The sequence below is a fragment of the Gallinula chloropus genome (genome assembly GCF_964237585.1).
Source record: "Gallinula chloropus genome assembly, chromosome: Z".
Taxonomy (NCBI): Eukaryota; Metazoa; Chordata; class Aves; order Gruiformes; family Rallidae; genus Gallinula; species Gallinula chloropus.
The window spans coordinates 45,489,675-45,511,993 of NC_140089.1; the positions used below are offsets into that span (position 1 = coordinate 45,489,675).

At 41.0% G+C, this 22,319-nt stretch overlaps 1 protein-coding gene across 1 annotated transcript in view; it reads left to right on the forward strand.

The window, feature by feature from the left end:
- The window catches only part of AOPEP (aminopeptidase O (putative)), a gene marked incomplete at its 5' end in the record, with an annotated part of 184,133 nt that overhangs the window by 115,120 nt on the left and 46,694 nt on the right, over positions 1-22,319 (forward strand). The gene's annotated exons all lie outside the window — the stretch shown is intronic.

Here is a 22,319-nt window from a genome sequence, read left to right on the forward strand (position 1 = left end):
ACAGGTTGGTGAATCTGTAACCTGGAGCAGAGATGGGAACAGATGCCAGAGCTGTGACTTTGTCTTCCCCAGTAATACTGTGAAAGGCTGCTGCATACAGCAGTGTAACTAAAAAGGTGAGGTTGGGCGTGGGAGGATTTGTTTTATCAATATTTATATTGCAGTAGATCATGGTTTCTAGTAACAAATTAAGACAATAGTGGTTTCTAAGTATCAAGTGTAAGTGTTGGCTTGGGCTGTATGTTAAAGGATAATAACAGGCAGCTATTTACCTTCCTGTCTTTTTCTAAATGAGTGTATGCAGTCCTATAACTTTTAACACAGAGAGTACAATGATTAATAAAAGCTTGATAAATCATGTCTGTTTTCGGTGCAGACAGTTCTGATTGTAAAACTTCCAGGCATGGTATGGTAGGATGTTGGGGGCATGATACTTGTTTCAGAAGCCAGAAGTGCACTGGTGCGATGTGCCTGCACAGCACAGAAAGAGGTGTGATGGACAAGTCCGCTCCGTTCTTATTAAGCAGGAATTAGCGCAGAGCTGGAACATCTTCTAAGGAACCACTGCATACCTAACTCTTTACTACAGAGGTATGCTTACCCTACTGGTGTGTGCTGCTTTTCCACTGTGTAAGACAGGAATATAAAGTATCTTGTGTGAATGTCCTGCGCAGCGATCTAGCCTTCTCATATAAAGTGACATCTATGTAGATATTTAAAAGTATCTGGTCAGACTACTGGATTCTCTTATGGTTTGTCAGGGCACAGGGCCTTTTTCTGAAAACAAGCCATTTTGTACTTCCAGGGTGTATTTCATATCTTTCACTTGTTTTTAATCAGTTAAAGCCTGAGAATGTCCTGTGTAGGAATTTGTTTGAAGTGTTTTTAAAAACGGAGGTTGTGTAATACCAATGACCTAGATGGCGTGTAGACACGAAGTCTTTTCATTTGTTTTCTTTTGTCCGGAGCATTGAGACAGGAAACATTCTTAGAATTATTTTTAGATTTTTAAAAGTCAACCTTGATTTCCCAATGTAACAGTAATCCCTTGGCTAGGCCTGAAAGCAGTATTATTTACTCTTCCATGGTGCCATATGCTTGCAATTTTTTGCTTTATTTTGTGTGCCTGTGTTCGTTTTTTTATTTAAAGAAAGTACTCAGAAACTTCCCATTTATATTGTTTTGTCATACTTGAACTGCTCAGGTATAGAAGGAAGTGCTCCACAACGTATCCATGGGTCTTGCCATTGTGGGTCTAAGTCAAACCCAGCTTAAATACTGTGATTTATTGCACCCTAGTGATACGATCATGCCATCTAGTGAAATGATCAGTTTCTTGCCTGATAACTCTGTTGTCTTTATGACATCACACTTCTTGTAACAGAAAGGCGGCTGAGCAATTAGGAAGTCAGGAATTCTGGTTCCCTTCATAGCTTATATCCTGCTTTTGTTGGATTTTTTTCCCATCTGAGCATTCAGATAGGAAGTGAGCTGTATGTCCCAGTGCATCTTTACACCTGAGTCATGGTGCTGCTGCTGCTGCTCTAGTTGATGTGCCCCTCCCTTTTAAACTAAAGAGAAGTTGGGTGCATCAGTGTGCTTTTATGTAACCCCCGCTGTCACTCCTTATTCCATTTCCAGCATTAAAATCTGGGAAACTTCTACAGAGATGTTGTAAAACATTACTGAAATTGGTAGGTGTTGTGACTGCTGGAGTTTGGGGAGTTCCTGTTTGTTGTTGCTGGTGTCAGAGCAATGACATACTTGTCTTGCAATACAACTTAATGTTTCTATATCGTAAGCTAGACAGGGTTTGACTATTTTCCTTTCATCAACAAAAATACAGTGTTTTTCAGACTTATCTCTACCTTACTCACCTCCATCTGAGTGTTTTTATTATCCTCAAATCTTCAAATAAGCCAAATGATTGAAATGTTGTAAAAATGTATTTTCGTGACAGAATAGAAATCCCTTTGTGACTCAACAGATCTGCTATAAAGAGTTACTTTTGAAGACTCTTACATGAGTTTTGCTTGGCCATAGTATTGCAAGTGTCTGTTGAAGTTTATGAAAACATGATTATGGACACAGAAATAGGAACTCTGGCTCACTCACCAATTTAAAGAAAACCAGCATAACTCCATATTAATTACAAAGAGGAAAAACTGGAAAGTGAGAGAAGTTGGATCAATATACCATTACTTTCATTATTGTGATTCTAATTATATGTACAATTTTTATAAATTTGTTAGTCACAGAATGGGAAGTGACCAAACCATGAAGTGTTATTAGCACAAATAACATCCTTGAGAGTTTGTAATGCTCATTGCTCTCATGTGTTGTCTCAGGAGGTCTAGGTAGGCATAGGAAAGGAGTTGTAGAAGGGAAGTTGAAGCTGAAGGTTTCTTTTTTGTGTGTTCCCCCTCCCTGGCCAGTACCTGCATTTCCACTAGAGAGGCTTTTGTTCTCCTGTGGGAAGATCACAGATAGCCCCATTGCTGGCCATTAAAACACTCCAAAACTGGACCTAAAATTAAAGTTGCTTTGAGTTACAGGTAAGGAGAATTTGGCTACGTAATTAATTGTGTTTGCTTTTCACATTGGGAGATGGGAATGGAAAGAGAAATGTGGTGGGAACGTCAGGTTAAAGATGCCCTTACAAGGATTTTCTTCATACTCTGAAAGCTAGCATATAGTGCAAGTGGCTTTTTTTCTCAGTATATTGAATTTATTGCCATCTTGGCTTAATTAAGAGTGGACCGGGTGGGTGTTTTGCAATGCAGACTCTTTCTGAAGCAGCACTGACAAAGATTTAACAGTAAATCCAGCTGAGTTCCCCTGAGGGTTGGAGCTGAAATTCTGACTTTCATATTAAATTAGGCATGGTTACAAGACAAGAATTATTTGAAGTTTTTATGAAGCATGTGACTGACAGAACAGGCAACTGGGATGCAAATAATTTTCATGTATGTTTTCTTTGTTGGGTCAAAAATATATTAAGGATAAAAAACGTTCTTATTTATGAGACTTGAAGGGACAATAGATAAAAAGTTTTAAATCTTATAAGACAACCTCCTCAAACTGCTTTTCACTACTCTTGTTTGTCAGAGGATTCCACCCCCTGCCCATGGACTTCCCCCTTTTTTTCAAAACACCTGAAACTTCATTCATACAACCATGTATTTCAAACAGAAAATTTTTTTTTGGAGGTTTTAGTTTGGTTTTGGGTTTTTTCTATTTAGACTTCAGTTATTTTTAAAAAACTAGCACATCTGCTTTGAAGGGCAGTGGCCAAATGCACTTCCCATTCATTTCCTTGACCAGCTTTATGTCTATATTGCTGTGATTCTTTATGGCAGGGTGCTGCAGCTATTCCTGTCAATATTTTGGGTTATATTATGAATGAGAACAATAAAACAAACATTGACCCATGTCACTTCATGCAGAAATTTCTATTAAACTTTGAAATGACCCGTCACCACACCACATTTTTTTTTCCCTACAGCTCAGATTTGTGCAGTGCTTTGGAATTATCTGTGTGTTTGACAAGTTTAGATTGATGTGTGTTTAGAGAAAACAGTGTTAAAAATTCTGGCTGGCAGTCACCTGTCTACACATGAGTCTTCTCCGCGGTTGCTGCTGCATTAATCCCTGGCTGGTGTCAAAGGGCAGCGCTGGGTGCTGAGGGGGAAACGAAAGGTGGAGTGACACAAGCACTAAGTTGGCCTCTCCACGGTGCCACGTAGAAAATGGGGTAACTTTATTTTCATTTCCTGCCTTGCATCATATGCCATCTGCATGAGCTTTCACATTGGTTTCTCACCACATTCGCTGTCCTCATTTTCCTCATGGCTTTGTAAGGAAGACTCGAGTTTCAGCAACCTCATTGCAAAAACAAACAAACACCCCACCCCCCCCCCAAACCACCTCTTGTGAGGGTGCAAATCCATTTCTAATCAGCGAAAGCTTACAGATACTGTCACTAATACCTGCCCTTTATGTCATTTAGACTGCTATTAAGCTCATCCTTTTTTCTGGTTTGGCTATGAAAAAAAAAAAAGGAGTCAGAAGATAAAAGGTTAATGTCTGCTTTTTTTGTTCTTTTTAATTGATTCAATGGGAAATGAACACATCTTTATGTTTGGAGCAGCTCTCTGCTATCACTAACACACCTGTCCTCCTTTCTTTTTGTGCCACTGCTCAACTGTTCTCTTGGAAGATAATGTCATATAAAACTGCAGAGAACCAATTCTTCATGAATATGCCTGTGTTACTCTTATGAAGGATCTTAGGAATTTTTGGATGCACAGAATATGCTAGAAGATAAAAACTGAATTTATGTTAAGAATTCAATGGTTTCATTTTAGTTCAAATGTGAATGACGCTTCACGAAGGTATCTTCACCTAATCTGCAGTAAACCCAGAATCATTGATTTGGAAGTGAGGGTTAAATCTGTCCAAAAGACCACTATATAACTTTGGGTCCATCCAATAGCTCTCCCAGATGTTGTAGATGCTGGAGGAGGGCGCGGTGGTCTTCTGAGGGTTAGTGCTTTTGGACTAGCCCTTTCTTCTATGAAGTAGGCTGTTCCAGAATAGTTTCCTTTGTTTGTCTTTGTTTTGATTTTCTTTTGCATTTTATTTTTGCAATTGGCAATAGAGCTACTCCAAAATGTTTTCCCAGGTGAAATGCTTTTACAGTATGGTGACAGCTTTGATAATTGGACTGGGTATTTGTGGAGAACAGTTGCTATCTAGAGATTTTTGATTCTCAATTTAAGTATGGGCAAGATGGGCGATAGCTAAAAATTAGCTGTATCTAAAAGTTGCTGACTGTTTTGGTTTTTGACTCAGTAGGGGTGGCTCCTAAAACAGCCAACAAGGGAGTTGGGATTTTTCAAATTCCTTTTTTTGATTGCTTCAGGAAGGCCAAGGAGAGGATTGACTGAAGGTGTGTATCAACATTTGAGACTCTAATCTGATGCTAGCATCTTTTGCAGGCTTTAGAGGCATTCCCCCTGGAAAGTGAAAGGATTGAGTGTTCCATCATTTACTCTGGAGTTTGGTACAGTGTTGGTTTTGGTGGTTTTTTGTAATGCCTAGAATTCATTCTGGAAATCTGCAGTCCATGCAGGGAGAGAAGATATATCTGAACTAAGCAAGATGTAAGGATGTTGTGTATAAGCCAGTAAATGTGAATGCTCAGTCAATAATTGCTTTTAAAATGGAAACAATTGCTGGGTTGATTGACATCATAGTTGGTAAACTGGGGGAAGGCAAGAGACAGCTGATTGTGTTTCAGCCAAGCTTGAAGGTGTGTAAGAAAGCATCCACTAAGAAGTTAATTAATATTTACAGTCACACTGTAAGTAATTAAGAGAAGGCTGAGACACATGTCTGGCTACTATGCCAGAGAGAAGGAAGAAATAGTTTAAGAAAAGCCAGTATGGGAAGAGAGACTGAGTTTAGGTGGGCTCCACACTGTAAGATTTTCAGGGAAGGAGTACCTGACCTTGTTCAGGGTTTTTTCTTCCAAATGTGAGTTTCTGTCTCCCAGTGGGTGTTGAGGGTACGCAGCAATTCCCAACCTTCACAGCCTCCTGGGTAGTTCACTATTAGGAAATTCCTGCATAGAATGTTTTGAGTTTTGTATTCTTTCTAATGTCTTGGCTCCCATACAGAAGCTGAATCTTATAATCTTCCCTGACTAAACTGCTTGAGGATTAGATAAGAGGAAGACCCTTTTGAAGTGTTTATGAAAACCTCTGCCTTTGCTTCTCAGAATAGTTGGGGAAGGACTGGGGAGGTTGGAGGGGACGGGACACCTTGAAATTGTCAGTGTGAGGTAGAATCTGTACCCGCTGGGATCTCCGATGAAGTGTTTTTGGATTAACTAACTGCAGGATAAACTGTAGCAAAAAGCAAACTGCTTGGAGCAGGAGTTCCCATTATTAACATTATAAAAGTATTAAAAATAGAATCACAGCAAACAGGATGTCTGGTCATAACTCTGCAGTTTCAGTTGCCTGGTATTTATGCAGCTGACCTTCTGTGCTGGGAGCAGCGAGGAGCCTCGTGACTGTGAATGAAAATCCCATTTAATCTGATCACACCAACATGGCAGCTCCTGGAAAGAGTGGGCTAGCATTTAAAGGGTAATGTGTGGAAGTCAATTATTACCTTCTGAGAACAGTACAGACACTTATCTCAGTCTTGGCGGGGGGGGGGGGGGGGTGACACCTCCTTTCTGAAAACCTGGAGTTTTAACCTGGAGTTGTGGCCAACAGAACTGTGTCTTTTCTTTGTTATAGTGGTGTTCAAAGTTTGGGTTTTGTTGTTTCTTTGCTTGTTTGTTTTTTTCTTCTCCGAATTTGGAAGTAGGCTGTCGGGAGTAGAGAGACTTCATTCCAAGTCAGTGAACTTGTACCAAATGAATTGACAGACCAGTAGTTGTAGGAGATGGTCTGTGCTGCCCAGCCAGAAGTACATAGTGAGTACTCTGCATCATGGGAAGTGTTCTCCATTGGTCATTTAAAGTAGAACTATTAAGAAAATTCTTCCTTCGACCCCATGGACAACCAGGTGTGCTTGCAGCTTGAAGTCTGGACCAGGCAGAGCTGATATTTTAATGGGGAGAACAATTTGTGTTTGCAGTCCCTGCCTATTGTGTGATGGCAGATGAGAGATCCAGGATGGCTCCCGGGAGCTGGAACGCGTGGGGCTGTTCTTACCGGCATATGCAAATACATTGTTTTGCTATTCATATTGTTGTGAAATGGGGTCAGCTGTGCCAGCGGCACTTGGCTGAAATTAACCTTCTCTATTGTGTGCCTTTCTGCTGCTTTGAAAATTTCCATCCCTCACTCGAGAAGCAGACTTCCCTGAGCTTTGAGGGGCAAGTCCACGAGTGTAACAAAAGATAAAAAGCACCCGAGATACTGACTTTAAGAGTTGATAGTGAATATTGAAATTTGTTGAGAATAGTGTTAGCATGGTTGTAAAAAAAAAAAAAAAGAGGCTTAAGAATCAATGTTAAAAGCCTTAGAAAATAAAGTTATCCATTTGCAGTGTTTGGAAGAAACTGTTTCAAAGTCAGCATATCTCAGTATATAAACATTTCTCTCTTAATGTTCATCTGACTTCTCCTGAGTAATCCATTTGGTATTATTTTAAGAACTAGTGAAATTGTATTTAGTGTCTCTGAATGAATGGGTATTACAGAAAATTGTTTTCCAGATAAGTGTACCTCTGTCAATAAGTGAAATAATAATACTGTTGATAAAAGCTCAGAAATTTGGCCAGACCTGTGCTGTGCAACAGTTACATGTCAGTAGTAGACAAGACATGTCTCAGAGAATGATTATGGTTGCCATAAATGTGTCTTCTGGGGAGGGGAATAAAGAGGGGGCCAGGAGAGAAAGAGGAAATTTCTGTTGCTATGTATTGATCCAGGTCTCAATTTTGGGATGATTCACTTAGGTCAGTAAAACTGTACTTACTGCCAAGTTCTTAGGTTTTTGCTAGTGCCCCACTTTCTGATTTTCCTTAGTGTTAAAAGAGGGTGCTGGCTAACAGTATCAGAAATTCTGCTGCATATCAACATATATATTAATGGCATACTTGAAATAAAAGTTACTTGCACTAGGTATTCCTGGCTTACTCCTCAATGTCCTTTTGCCAAGCCGTTTGTTTACTGAACCTTTGAAAAGAGAGATATAATTTTCAATTAACTGAAGGAATGTACAACATTCAAATACCACACCCAGCCTGCTTAGGAGGACAATGTGTTTTTTTGTGCCTACATGCCCTTGAATAGTTAACGGGCAGGTTTTGGGTTGATGTCAGTTTATAGTGGAAAAATACAAGTCTGAAGCTATTACTTGAGAAGGCAAAATGTGTGGGTGAAAGCAGAACGCTGGAATAACATATGGTACAAGAAGTATAGCCTTCTTGTGGAAATGTAACTGTATTAGTGGAAAGGGATCGACAAATGGCTGTAGTCAAGTTTTGATATCCTCTCAGATTGGGGGAAACTTTCTGTAGGATCTTACTTCTTAAAGAAGGCACAGTGCATATACATAAATATATATATACACATACACGTGCACACACACACACATATGTATATATGATTTGGCTTTCCCCCTTTTCCTCTTCCCGTTCCCCCCCCCCAAAATGAAAAGAAATGCTGTTTTAAGAAAAGCGATTACCAATTTGTAATTGGTTTCATTACAATATATGGGGTTTTTTAGTTTAAAAGAGGTGTTTTTTCAAAAGAAATTTGATAATCTTGCTTTTTTGACCTTGTTGGGAAAGCATGATTAATTTGTTTCAAGTCCTGGCTTGCTCTTCACAAAGAACTGTATCTCTCCCTGTACCACCTATGTTTCAGCAAAGTAACTACGCTTGAGTAAGACCACACACATTTGGGTCTGTGACAGCAGAGGATGTGGATTAAATTCTGAAAAGGTAAGCTAGTCTACAGCAAATGTACTTGACGCCCACAGAAGGCTTCCTTCCTCCCCACCTGATGTCCTTGCCAGCTGTCCCTGCTCACAGCCTTGGAGGTTCACATGGCCGAGCGTGGGCAGATCTCCATTTACAGCCCAACTGCTCTTTCTCAAAAGGTATACTAGGGGCACAGCAAACCTTCCTCAAGAGCGTGGGGAGACATCCAGGATGTTCTTGCAGCTCCAGTGGTTTGAAGGTTAATCATGAAGTGTAGAAGGCCAGGTCCTTAGGTGCATGAGGCCATGCAGAGAGTGTGGGCAGGGTTTGTATTTCTGCCTGCTGACTCTGAAGGCACCCAAGAGCCAGCCTGTTATATCCTTCTTGCTGGGCCCCCTCCATTGTGAATTTACTGTAGTGGTTCTCCAGAGGACAGTCCGCCAGTACCATGCAAGTATGGAGTATGGTGCAGCTGCTCACTATGACTAGTGCTAAAAGACTGAAGCTGGGAGCTTTTAAATACATTTTTTTGAGTCATTGTGCTACCAGTTTATATGATCTAAATTGATCAGATCAATAAATTGTGTCACTTCAGGGAGGAAACTTAAATACCAGAAAAAAAATGCCAGGGTGTGCTCCTTACTAGGTTCTGTCCCTAAACTACACCTGTTTTCCCTTTCCTTTTCCCCCTTATCTCTTGGAAGTCACAAGGCTGAGGCTTTTTATGTTTTGTGCATGTCTTCACAGCTCACTGAAAATCCACAGATACTGCATTGTCAATCAGCAATACACATTATTGATGGTGGGGTTTCATAGAATAGATCATTAGCAGACACTCATCCACTGTAGATTGATAACAACTTGGTTGTATTTTAATAGACCACTTGGCCAAATTGAAACTACACCTGCTTAAATGTCAGTGGATGCTTGTTTTTGCATTTCAATTACAACCTTTACAAAAAAGAAGAAAAAGAGGGTAAATAAAATAATAAAACCTAATCTCATTCAAGGTTTACCAAATTTTGGGTTTTGAGGCAGAATCTGTATCTTTCACTTTTAATTTTTTTGTTTCTACCAGGGGTGTCTGTAGAGGAGCACAAGGCAGAGGCTGTTGCATGCTGCTCTGTGACATAGAGTGCATATTTTGCAGCTACTTCAGCCCAAACCTTACTTTGTCCTTTGCTGGTCAGTAAGACATTTTAATACAGGGCCAATTTCATATCTAGGCAACGTAGTCCTGTAGCCATGGTTTCTGCTCCTAAGGAAGCTCTTTGCAGGCATGGGATGCCCACAACCCCATTTGGTGTAATCCGGTGGGAAGGACTGGGGGTTTTCCAAGTGGGTGAAAGAAGGATCGAAGAGCTCAGATTTAGCTGAAATAAGTGCAAGTTTTTGCAAAAGTACTATGCCCACATGTATTGTTCTTGAAATACAACCACTGGATTAATGTCTGGGTCATTTAATTTATTTTTTTTTCGGTGGTTTTATTTTACTTTTGAGTTTGAAGTTTAAATGTGAGGACTGAAGTAAATCATGTCTGTCCATCAGCTGTGGTGGAGGAGTACTGTCTGTTTTGAATGAAGTGGCTTTGTTTCGTCCCATGTCACATCTAGGTTCAGTGAGTCCATGCTTTATAATTCATGTCATGGAGCAACCTTGTGTAAGTTACGATACAGTGTTCCGTGTAGTGAAAAGCTGCCTGTACTCTCGGACCTGCACCTCTACTAGTTCAAAGCTAATGTCACTGTGTACATTTTCTCTTATGAAACTAGTATAAACTTTGTGTAACCTAAAGAGTGCAGTGGCATTACACTGGGTGTAAAGCAGTACGGAGCTCCGTGCTGTACATCTGTTTACAGAGAAGTTCTCTAGCTTTGTTACTGTTTTACTTCACCTACCTAAATGTTCGTACTGCCATATTTTGGCAGTGGCAGGGCAAATGGTTTTCTGATTCAAATGTGGAAATGTATTAGATGTTCTTTTGTCTTTTAGTTCCACACCCCCTTCTTGAAATTAGGGAGATATTCAGTTGCGTAAACAGGAAAGTGGCTGAGCTCCTCCAGTAATCCACGTTTCATTCAGTGTTTGTGCTTGTCAAATTACAGAGGCTAGACATAAGCAATATAAATTGTTCTGATTCCCATGCAGCATGTATAGATGAAATGGCTGCAACCAGCAGTTTCTGGATCTTCCACAATGCAGAACTACCACATCAGTTAGCAGCATTACAAAGATCAGTTTGGAGAGATTAGTGTAGGATAACAGAGGATGTTCTGTCCAGCCACATTACAATAGTATGACTGTAGGAATAGGTACACCATTGTGACTTGGATTGCCCTCCATACTGCTTTACAGGTATGGTCGGTACTTTGCTTCCATAGAAAAAAAACACTTAGTGTTTCACATTTGTAACAGTGGAGACAAAATGATAGGTTAACTGCAGAATTTTAGGCTCTCTGTAGCAGGTCAGACATCTGTGTGCCAGATATGCATGCTTCTGGGAGAGCGTTCTTCTCGGTGGGCTGCACAAGGCATGCTGTTCTTTATTTAAGCCAGCTTTAGATGGGTTTCTATGAAAGATGGAGATTATGGGTTAGACAAATCAATTTTCCTTCTTAAGAATTCCTCCATCTCATTTGCCTTTCCTGTTTTTTAGCAAGTTTTCTCCTGCTGACTGCTGCTGTAACAGTGGCTCTGAATTCTTCTACTGTCATGTTTGTTTTGCTATGTGGTTGCTACTTACTGTGAAGGAACTTTCCTGGGTGTCCTGGAGGTTCCCCTGGACTTTATCTTTTCCAGATGACAGTGGAACTCTGTGTGAGGTTTGGAGGGACAGCTATGAAGCTTCTACATCCGTAGCTGGATCATGATCCTCACCAAAGTAGGTGGATCTCTGCAGGGTCCTGTGAGGTTTCCCTTCCCCTGAGTGGAGGAGTTCTGTCCGTGAGATACCCTTGTTCACTGATGGTTCCCCACTGCCCACTAGCCAAGATGTTTTACCCAGTTCCTACAACATGAAAGCAGATTCATCTGAAAGCACCCAATGCCTGTAAAGCTGCAGTGCACACTGGCATTGGTAATACTGGTTTTTTTTCTGAACTGACAGAATCCTGTTACCAGTGGGTGCGTTTCAGGGTTTTTGGTTGAGGGTGGGTTTTTTATTGGGTTTTTTTTTGTTTATACTTACTGTTAGAAGGGTTTCTATTAGCTCAGTAGTGTTCTTGAGATTCTGCCTGGCTGACTCGAATTACCATCTTCTGAGCTACTGAATGCCAACTGCCGAATAATCTTCCACCTTCTCTATTCCTCTGTCTTCAGGGAGGATGGTGTTGCACGCAGAATACAGGACATCAAGGCATGACCTTACAGCCCCTGGAGCTGCTGGCTGTGTTCAAGCTGGGCTGAATGCTTCAGACTTAAGATTCTCTGAGGCTCAGAGCTGTGAATAGCTGGTAGCTCTTGCCTCATTTGACTTGAGATGTCCCCCTGGTGTCACACAGCTTTTTGTCTCCTTTCTGCTCAAGTTCAGGCACTGCCGTACCTCATATTTCTCCAGCTCTGCCACCAGAGAAGAGGTTAGATCTGACAATTGAGTCCTCTGCCACTACATAGCTTTGAATGGCAACCACAAGATCACTTGCACAGAGAGTTTTATCCAAATTACATAAGTCATTCTTTCTTCCCCTTTGCCCTTTTCCTTAATTGTTTCCTACAGTGATATATTTGCTTGAAGGACATTCCCATCTGATTTCAGAGGAGAGGAAGAAAGCTGATCAGGTCCCAGGAAATTCCTTTGGTAACTGCAGGGGCTGGGCTTGTGATACCATGGTATTAATAGCTGTTTGTAGATTTTATGGATGCTGTCTTTCACCTCCTAAAAAGATGGAAGATTATTTTAGTCTTGTTTCCTATCAAACATGCCGACACAAAGCTAATTTCAGCACATATATGTTTATCCATATGTTTTCTTTGATAAGCTGTGTTAGTTAAATGAAGTATGACAGAAAGACTGATGTCAAAGAAAACTAAGTAAACACTAGCCAGGGAGAGGAAAGAGAGTCAGCAAATACTGCCATTGAAAGAGAGCTGGTGGTGTGTAAGATGCAGGTGCTCTCGCAGCAGAAAGGCCCTAGAAGTATCTGAATAAACTTCAGGCAAGTTTACAGTCAGCCACAGGACATGCATCCAGGGGAAACCCAAACTTCACAGATTCTGATGCTTCTGGAGCAGCACAGTTCTCCTGTGATGCTCCATTGTGATGAAACAAAGCACTTGCTTGTCTAACTTTATCACTGCTGTTGTGTCGAAGGGACAGGTAGGAATTAGGATGTGCAAGTCTATTTCACCTTTTGCTGATGATGACCTGATTGCCTTTAGGCAAACTAATTCACCTTAGGTTTCCTGTGAATGTCTCAACGTGATAGCTGTGTTCAGCACAGACATCCACAATGCCTGCTTCAGAGGGTATCACAAAGAACACAGCGTGGTGGTTTCCTATGTTCTGTAGTCCTCTGCTCCTGAACAGGCTGGTTGCCCATTCATTACTGGCTTTATCTTCCAGATTCAAAGACTCACTATCCATCCTTTCCTGTACTTTGTAGTACTTTGTCAGGAGTGATACACATGAGCACAAAAATAAAGAACTTTGGAAAAATACGGCTATTGGAGATCGTCCAAAACTACTTGGCATTGTTGCTACTGTTTGCATTGCGCCAGTGCTTTATGTAGTATGCAGTTACTGCATGTGAAGCTGTAAAAGGGGAAAACACAGTTTTATTCACTGTGATTTTAGCAACTCAGTGCTGGTTTCACTGCTTAGTGTTTTAATGAGCAAGACTTCCTGAACATGTATTTGGCTTTTTCATACCCTGACTCGGGAAGACATAATGTGCTTAGGCAAAGCCATGTGTGATAAGGCAAACAGAAATGTGGTGATTAGATTCTGATGAAGCTGTTAGATTAAACTGGGGTCTTGGGGTGACTGTTGAAATACCTTGAAGTGGGATTGAAGGGAATGCAAAATCTGCTAGTGAAATATTTCCTAGTTTTTATTTGTGAATAAAATTTTAAGAAAGGTCATATAAGGTAATGTGGGATTTCACAATTCTTTCAGCATTTTGAAAAAGGGTATTTGAGTCTGGGGATTTTGCCTTTTCTCCAACCCCCAAGTTGTGTTATGCTGAATGTGGATTCATTTGGACAGAATGAGTGTTGGCTTCTGCCCGGCTTGTCCAGTCGTTATAAAACTCATACTGTCTCCAATGCTGGACTAAGACTCCAGAGCCACTTTTGAAGCATGCTGCCTCACCTCTCCCACAAAGCACACATGAACAATACTATTAGCTAGGCAGAAGTATTTTTCAGACTGGCTTGCACACTGATTTGAAACACAGGTGGGCAGTCCTCCCAGCTTGTTTAGGTACATTACCTTTCTTGTTGTCTAGCAGTTCACAATGGTCAATTAAACGTTCTGTGTCTGCACTGTTAGTTAAGATGCTTTGGTAATGAAAAAACCCTATTTCTTTAACTTGCATAAATTAACAGAAATAATTTTATTATTAATTTATTCTTGATTCATCTGGTTTGCTGCTGTATAGCTAAAAATGCTGTGACAAGTGTAGCTTGCTTTACTTAATTTCCTCTTCAAGGAAAGCCTGACCAGGCAGGGCTTTTATTACATTAGTCTTATTAAATTTTACTTGTCATCTGTTTCCCTGCCGTGAACTTTGAAATATGACGGAAAAGAGGAAGAGACAGAGACAAGCTAACATTCTTAGTGATCTGGGGTAAAATAACTGGCAGCTCATCACAGCAGGAATCCAGAAATTTGGTATAGATAGGCACGCTTGCTCCATCTCACTTGTTCCACTCAAAACAAGAGTGGGCTGCAAGGCAGGTTCTCTTTGACTTTGTGCACAACCTTAAAGGACAGAAAAATCTTAATTTCTGTGCTTGGCAATTGCATTAACTCTGTTCTGGGATTTTTAGTGTGCTACTTCACGTCTTTCATGGCATCATGTGGATGAGGAAGAAAACACTGAGTATGTCATTGTAAGCTACTACGTATGTACTTACATGCATTCCAACTGTGAAAGATTTTGCTCTTGCTTTTCAAGAGGCCCATCTCTGGCTCTCATGAGCTCTTGCAGCTGTCAGAAAGAGTAGATCAGTGACCATTTAAGTCAGTTGGGCTCCTTCCATTTTCTTCCCTCCCCATTATTTCCCATGCTAACAGGCTTTCAGAAATTGTCAGAGCTTACAGGCTACTCTTTCCTGAGTGTCCATCTTCCTTCCAGGTTTTCCTCCAGAATTTGGAGAAAGTGACTTGATTAGCTTCCCCCAGCCCTCACTGTGGTATTCCATAACTCATTTATCCTTTCTTCTCTGAGGATTTGATAGGCACAGGGTTGGGTGTTGCAGTTGCCATCTGGCCCTCTGTTTGGTCCTCTGTTGGCTTTTCTCTTTTGTTCTTTTTCTTACCTTTTTGTCTCTTTGCCGCTCTTTCTCAGCTGGGTGGGAGAGCTGTCATAATACCCTTCTTCCTTGTTGTATGCACGTGAGATGTGAAGAACAATTGCTTTAAATCAATCCTTACATTCATCACAGAAGCATGTAGTTATGTCAGATGGCAAATTCTGAGTACAGTATGTTTTACTGCTTTTTGGGCCAAGAGGCTATGCCATGGTGGTGATCTTTGTTGTTCTTGTTTTCCACCCAGTGTATAGCATCAACTGTCCTCAAGCTGCTGAAGACAAGTCCCTCAAAGACCAGGCTCACCTTTCTAAAATTAGGGGGAAGAGGGGAAACAACTCAAACAACAAAGCAAAACGAACCGAAAGCCAACACACACTGTAGATGACTTCCTTTCTTGCAAATGAGGAAGCACAGGGAGAGCCTTAGTAATGCTTGGAGCTGTTGTACAGAGTGGTTGTGGAGAGCTGTTGCAGCTAGTGGTACAATACATCACACGCTGGAAGGTTTCCAGCTTTGACCATGTAGTTTGGCAGCATTTTCCATGTCAGAAAGAATGGTGTGTAATAGTCTCTGAAAGTAAAATACATAGAAAAAAATTAACCTTGAACCAAAATTTTAAAATAATCTGATGTATTTTCTCAATTCCTTTTGAATCTGATTAAGTTGCAGTCCAAAGGATATTGATCTCTGGAGTGGACTGTGAGACCAGCCTGACCTACCTACCCCAGAGAACCATTGGGTAGACGCAAAGGAAAATAACTTTTTGTGTGGTAAAATCAGACGTAAGTTTGTGGTTTTAAAAGTGAGACTTTTCCAGCATGTTTGCTGTTGAGTATATGCACTTCCTAACTCCACTTTGCTGAGCAGTGCTGATAGATATAACTACTATTACTATTATTTTTCTGTTTAAAGTAATGAATCTGATGTGAAGCAATCTGTCTTGTGTGAGTTTCTTTTCAATTCCACAGGGAAACCATTTAGCTCAAAGTGTAAGTTTTAGGATAGGAATTGTGGATGTCATCCTTTCTAGACTGCCCCGGGGGGGGAGGGTTGTGAAGTCTCCTTCTCTGGAGATATTCAAGACCCATCTGGATGCCTATCTGTGCGATTTGTCCTAGGGACCTGCTTTGGCAGGGGGGTTGGACCTGATGATCTCTGGAGGTCCCTTCCAACCCCTATGACTCTGTGATTCCTTTCTGAAAAATTTCAGCAGGAAAAAATGAAATGTTACAGTGCCCATCAAGACACACACCCTTTTGCAATGAGGCCAGTTCACTACGTTTGAAGCATGTTGGGTTTGGATTGATGCCAGATTTATAACCGCTGTTTCAGATGTCTGCTGGGTAATGTTGCCCAGCTTGACAGCAGTAGCAGCAGTGTCAGTGCTTCCCTTTTGTTTTCAGGTCGTCCAGAGTCTTTCACATCTGTGCAGTATACCTAATTCTCACGTAGGTAGGAACTGAAGGCGATGCAGAACTGAGGCTACAGAGTACCTCAATACAGCATAAAAATTTCCACTGTGAATCAGTGGTTTCCTAAGAAGGAAGAGAACATAGAAAATACAGATGTCCATTGATTTATTAATAGGCAGTGCTTTAAGAAGTGTCTGCTGTATCCATTTTCCAAGGAACGTTGATTTCAGCACTGGATGGGGTTGGGGCGGGGGGGTGTTAGGCGAAAATAAAGTATAGCCATGAGTATTTTAACACAGAAAATGAGTAATTTCAGGAAGACGGGTAAATATTTAGATATACTCAATGCTCACACCATCTCTTAAGCTCAGGCATGCAATATCTTGAAATAAAATGTGGTGCTTAGAAGTTACATGGTCTTGTTATTATCCCTTTATCCCTCCTACAAAGAACAGTCACTGTTATTTTTAGTTCCTTTCACAATTCTTTGGCTTCTCTGGAAGCTTTTTTGGCGTCTAAGCTAACTCTTTATTTGCTTTGTACAGAGATCCAGAATCTGACTAAAGAGCCTGTTTCTGCTGTGGTCTGAAGGTTAACTGATGCATTTAGATAACAGAAAGTCTTTATTTTACCCTGAAGCGGCGCTTTAGTTGTGTACCAAAACTTCACAGTCCGGTTGCACGATCTCAGTGTCTTTGATGTTCAGAAGAAAAAAAAAACTTCAGTCATCTCTTCAACTGTGATTGCCATCCAGCCATCTCTGTGGTAGAATTTGGCATGTGCGCAGCAGAACGGCATCGCTGTGGCGCATGTAGAATGTGCGTCAGCGCTCTTCACCCTTTAAGCAGGGACATAAATAAAACTCTGCCGAATTCATATGGCAGGCGGAGCTCAGAGCAGCTCCGTATGTGGACTTTGCTTGGGTATGGACAGCATATGTTTTGAGTAGTGAAGCTTGGAGCAGAAACCTGTGGGGATAATGCCCAAACTTTCTGCTAAGGAAATTGGTTTGGGACTTTTGGGTCAGGTGGGTGGGTGGGTAAGTGACAGTGAATGGGAAAAATCATGGAAAAATAATTCAACAATATCCTTTGATCCGGTGTGCTGGTGGTCTTGGACAGGGTGACATGACAGCCCTCCCGTGGCCTCAGTGAATGCCGCAAGTAACGAAAGCGAAGACACCATGTTGGCAGTAGTGGTGTCCAGGGAATGCCTATGGGCAACGTGTGTGCCCACAACACTCAACTGCATGATTTGGGGACACAATGCATTCTCACCATCTCCTGGGCAGAAGATAGGGTTGAATCTATTTCACCCATGGTCAGGTGAGGGTTCATGGCAGCAGCACTGTATTGTGTTAGTCAACACTGTTCATTTTCTCGGTTGGTTTCGCTAAAGCAAAGGAAAACAGAAAGGAATACTACATTTGTATGGAAGTGGCATTTTGGGAGAAGGGTTTTGTATTCTTACCTAAAAATGTAGCAAGACAGCGGTATTTTCTGGCTTTGATCTCTGGGTTTTTTTGCTTTCTTTTTTCTTCCTGAAAACCCAACTGTTAAACTACCCCTAGTAGTGCACTTTGATCTTAACGTCAGAGCGCTTTGGCCATCGCAGCACATGGGATCTGTGCTGAAGCAGTGAGTTCAGCCCTGATCAAAGGATATTCAGCAGGTTATTTTAATTCACTCATTTTTGGTGCACTTCTCTGCCATGACGAAACGTGCCAGATCCTCTCAGAGATGGGGAGTCAGTGAATGGTGGTGCCTTCCAGAAATGGACCTTAACCGTGGGTGAAGCACTGGCAAGCTTTTTTCATGTGAGAATGTTACAGGAAGGTAAAGGGGGGAAGAAATGTAGTTTTTTTACCAATCATTTTGCAAGTACGGCCCTAGAATTAAAAAAAAAAGGAAAAAAGCCAAAGGCTTTTGGTATTTTAATTGTTCATGTGAGAATAGATACTGTGTCTTCCTGGCTTGTGCTTTTTTGCCCCGTGGACTGAACAGAGCAGTGCTAGCCTGTGTATTCTGTGGCTGTTTCTTTCTCCGATGAAATATGTTATGGTTTGGCTGGTGCATTTTAGCTCAAAACTCTTTTTGCATAGGGAATGTCTGTAAAAAAGGGTGTGGAAAATGTTCTTTGCATACCAATGTATTCAGAATTAAGCACTGGAAAAAGTCCTGTCCAGAATTTGACTGTAGTTGACTGTGTATTTTAGTTACAGCTCTGTTTTGATGTCAAAGCATGAAGACCTATTCCTGAATTATTTCTTTGTTACTCTGTATGCTGCTGACAGAAAATTAGGTTTTATGTCAATGACCGTAGTATCAGCAATAGCTTCAGGAAACAACTTCCAGTTATTCCATATTTTAGAGTAGTTCTTGCTCCACATGTAGCAGCCCCTCAGTTTGGTTTTCCCTCCAATAAAAAAAAAAAAACAAAAACAACACTTTTCTGTATCTTTCAGCCTTGTTTGGGCTGAAACAACCAGGCTTTTCCTCATCTGTAAAACTCTTTCTTTTTTAATGGAGGTTTTTTTTGTTGGTGTTTGTTTTTTTGGTTTGGGGGGGGGGGGGTGTGTTGTATGCTGAAGCTGATCACACTGGAACCTGGGGATAGAAACCTAAATTGTTCTCCATTCTCTTCAGCTGACACAGTCACAGATAAATGGAAGTTCTGTAAAATGGCTTTCTGCTTGAAAAGAGGGGCTTGATTTTGATGGGGTGGTGTGTGGCATCTGAAATTCTACCTCATGTAAAGAGAGGTGGCCCAAGAGAGTTGGCATTGGGGCCTTTCACATCTGGAGCGGTTGGTTGATTCCAGGTTGACACTAGAAATTAACATTTCTTTGCTTATGAATGCCCTTTGTTAAATGAGCTTTGTGGATATTTGACTGCATTATGCATTAAAACTTGCTGGTTTTTAAATGGAATATGATGCCCAGAATATGCACAGCTGTTGACTAAAAGGCTTGTTTCTTCTTGGGTTTTGCTGCTATGTCCTTTTGAGAGAATAATGGCCATCGTTTACTTTTTACATGGAACTTCTTACTCTAGTTTCAAAGTCTGTAATTGGCAGAAACTTAGAACTTGCTGATTTTGGTGCACTAAGTATGCCATCCTATCTGAGTCATTATGTCTCAGCAGTGTTGTGCCCTAAAACTGAAAAGCTGTCACAAGGGACCTCCTGCTTAGCCAGATAGTTGAATTTGGTAAATTTGAATACTGTCACTTTGTTTTGTTATAGAAACAAAGAAGAGGGGACAGGTTTTATCATCTTTCAACAGTACTGGCTTCCTACTTTGGGTCGATGTGAATTCTTTACTTCTAAATAATCTAAAATTCAGCTGCATTTTTCCTTAACTCTAGGTCCTTCAACTGTGTAGTGAATCACACATCAAAGCAAAATTCCTGCTGGGTTTCAGTTGTGTTAGCAGAAACACGTTTTCATGTGAAACCAAACTGGGGACGCAAGCTCCACCACTCACCCTGACCATTTTTAGAAGGCAAAGAAACAACGCATGTAGCAGATGCTGCTGTGGAGCTGGTCCTTGTGCCCACCCATAACCTCAAGAGCTTGATGATCCTCTGTTTGTGTGGTTGTCACTGAGAGGTGGCAATATAACCAGGAGGTGTACCATGCCGTGCATTTTGTGCAGTTACCCTGTCAGGAGATGCCTTCAGCATCAAGCAAATTTTACTGTTCTTTTTACATGCATTTAGGCTGGTCAGTATGAAAACAGAGGTTATCCCTGCATTATTTTGTGTCAAAGGGCCAGTTGCAGTAGGCCAGGCACCTGCTTTTTTATTGCTGATTCAGACAAATAGTAGTTGCTGTTAGCAACTTGAACTACAGAACCAGATTTAGGAAGAATTACAAGGTTTCCATAGCTTCAAACTGTTACTGGTAGACTTGGAAGCTCACAGTATTTCTTTTCCTTTCTCCCCACATTGTAATCATGAGTCTATAATCTATTTCTGGCCACTTTCAAGAGGCATTAAAAGTTATAGTTCTAGGTTTTAGCCAGGGTCTATTTAAGGAAAAGTAATGGAGAGGCAAAATTGCCTGACTTGTGTGAAGTCTCTTTGTGTCGCCTCTTTTCTTTCAAGTTTCTCACTAAGTCTTTTGAGTGCCATGGCATGGTCAGGAAGCAACCAGGAAATAGACCAAGTCCTGGAGAGGTGCCCCTGAGTATTTAAAAATATCTCATTTTGCTCCTTATTTGCTTCATTTTTTTCTTAAGCCCTGTGATGTTGTGTTAAAGGTTGGAGCCATTTCAAACTTTGGGGTGTGGACATTCCTGAAATAATGTTTTATCAGTCACCACATGACTGCTGTGCTGAGGAGTAAATTTCTATCACAGAGGCTGAAACAAATAACCATTGGTTTCAGAATCATACGTATTTAATTAAAAGTTAGAAATGACACACAGAGTGTTCTTAATGTGTCGCAAAGTAAACAAACTGCAGTTATTTTTTTATTTCAGATTCCTGGCAAAATCTGTTAGGTATTTCAGGATTGGTCTTTTTTCCCAGCCCAACACCCATGTCAGAAGAAACATTTCTGTGCTGTTGACTATAGTTGATCATATTTGCATGCATAGATTAATTTCTGAACCTACGGTCCCTTAAATAATTACTTTTGCTAAATGTGCCTTGAGGTCGTAGTAGCATTGATGATTTGTGTTTGATTGCTTATGATTTGAATGATTTCATAAACATAGCTTTTGCTTTGGTTATCTTTACATGGGGATAATAGGTAGTTAGAACCAGCTGTGTTCAATGGTGGCGTGCAAGGGCTGCAGAAAGGAGCGGCCACTTCTGAAGACCTTGCTGTGATTTTGTGCGCCGTGTAGTCGTAACTGAGATACACAGTGCAGAAGTAATGGGAAGGACAACTGAGCCCAAGCTAACAGCAGCACCAGCTTTGTTTCACATGTTCTGGAATAATTTGGTTGCTAAATTAATACCTACTTCTCGGGCTGCTGACTCATATGAGAATTACAGTCATAGAACTAATCCAAAAAGAGAGGCTTTTGAGCCCATTTTCAGCAAGTTAATATGGCCTTACCATGCTGACTGTGCTTTCTATTTCTGCTGAATAGCCTCCTCCAACAAAAGGGAGCTAGAATGGGTAGTCATCCATCCAGGAGATACAATAGCCCTTGGACCCCATCCATGTAATAGGCATGTATTAAATAAGCCTCTTACAGAAATAATTTTATCTTTATCTTTTTGGTGGCTCTTTTTTCTTTTTTCTTTTTTCCTTCCAAGAGAGTACTCTAAGGATCTCATCATTTAGAAGGGTACAGATAAGCCCTTCTTTTAACCATTAGGACAGTAATTGTTGCTTTCACAGTGTATATTTTTAATCTTTGGCTTGTAGGACAGAGCTCAGAGTTACAAATAGAGTGCTAATTAAATTTTAACCTTACATGGTCCTTTGAGGGATTGGAGTGTCCTCCCTCCCTATGTCTGTCTCTTTGTTGTCAACTTGTGTCTTAACAGGCCTAATGAACTCTCTTTACCAATCTGTGTGGCTGTCGTTGCTCTGTGGCCACAGCAGGCAGGAGCAGCCATAGGCTTTAATTTCTGCTGCAATGTGGCAGCACTTTGCTTTCATGTCAGACTTGATGTTAGGGCTGATGCTTTGCCTGAAATGTCAACACCGTGCACCAGGTCTGTGCCTCTTGGAGGGACATCCCTCGTGGGCTGCAGGAGGAGAGGTAGGCCGCGAGGTCCACAAAGGCTTTCCCAGAACTAGGCAGAAACCCTTCCAGAAGAACACTGTGCAAAGAAAAAGGTCTTGGGATATATTTTACCTTGCAGGTGGTTTCTGTGGCACCTTGTTGTCTTTGAAATAAAATGCTTTCTCTGTGACAGAAAGCAACGTGACAGTGCTTTCCTTCGAGCAGATGTTGGGATTATCACATTTTGCTTTCCTGAGAAGGAAACTTCTGCATAGTTCAGGTGTTACAGAGCCTGATAC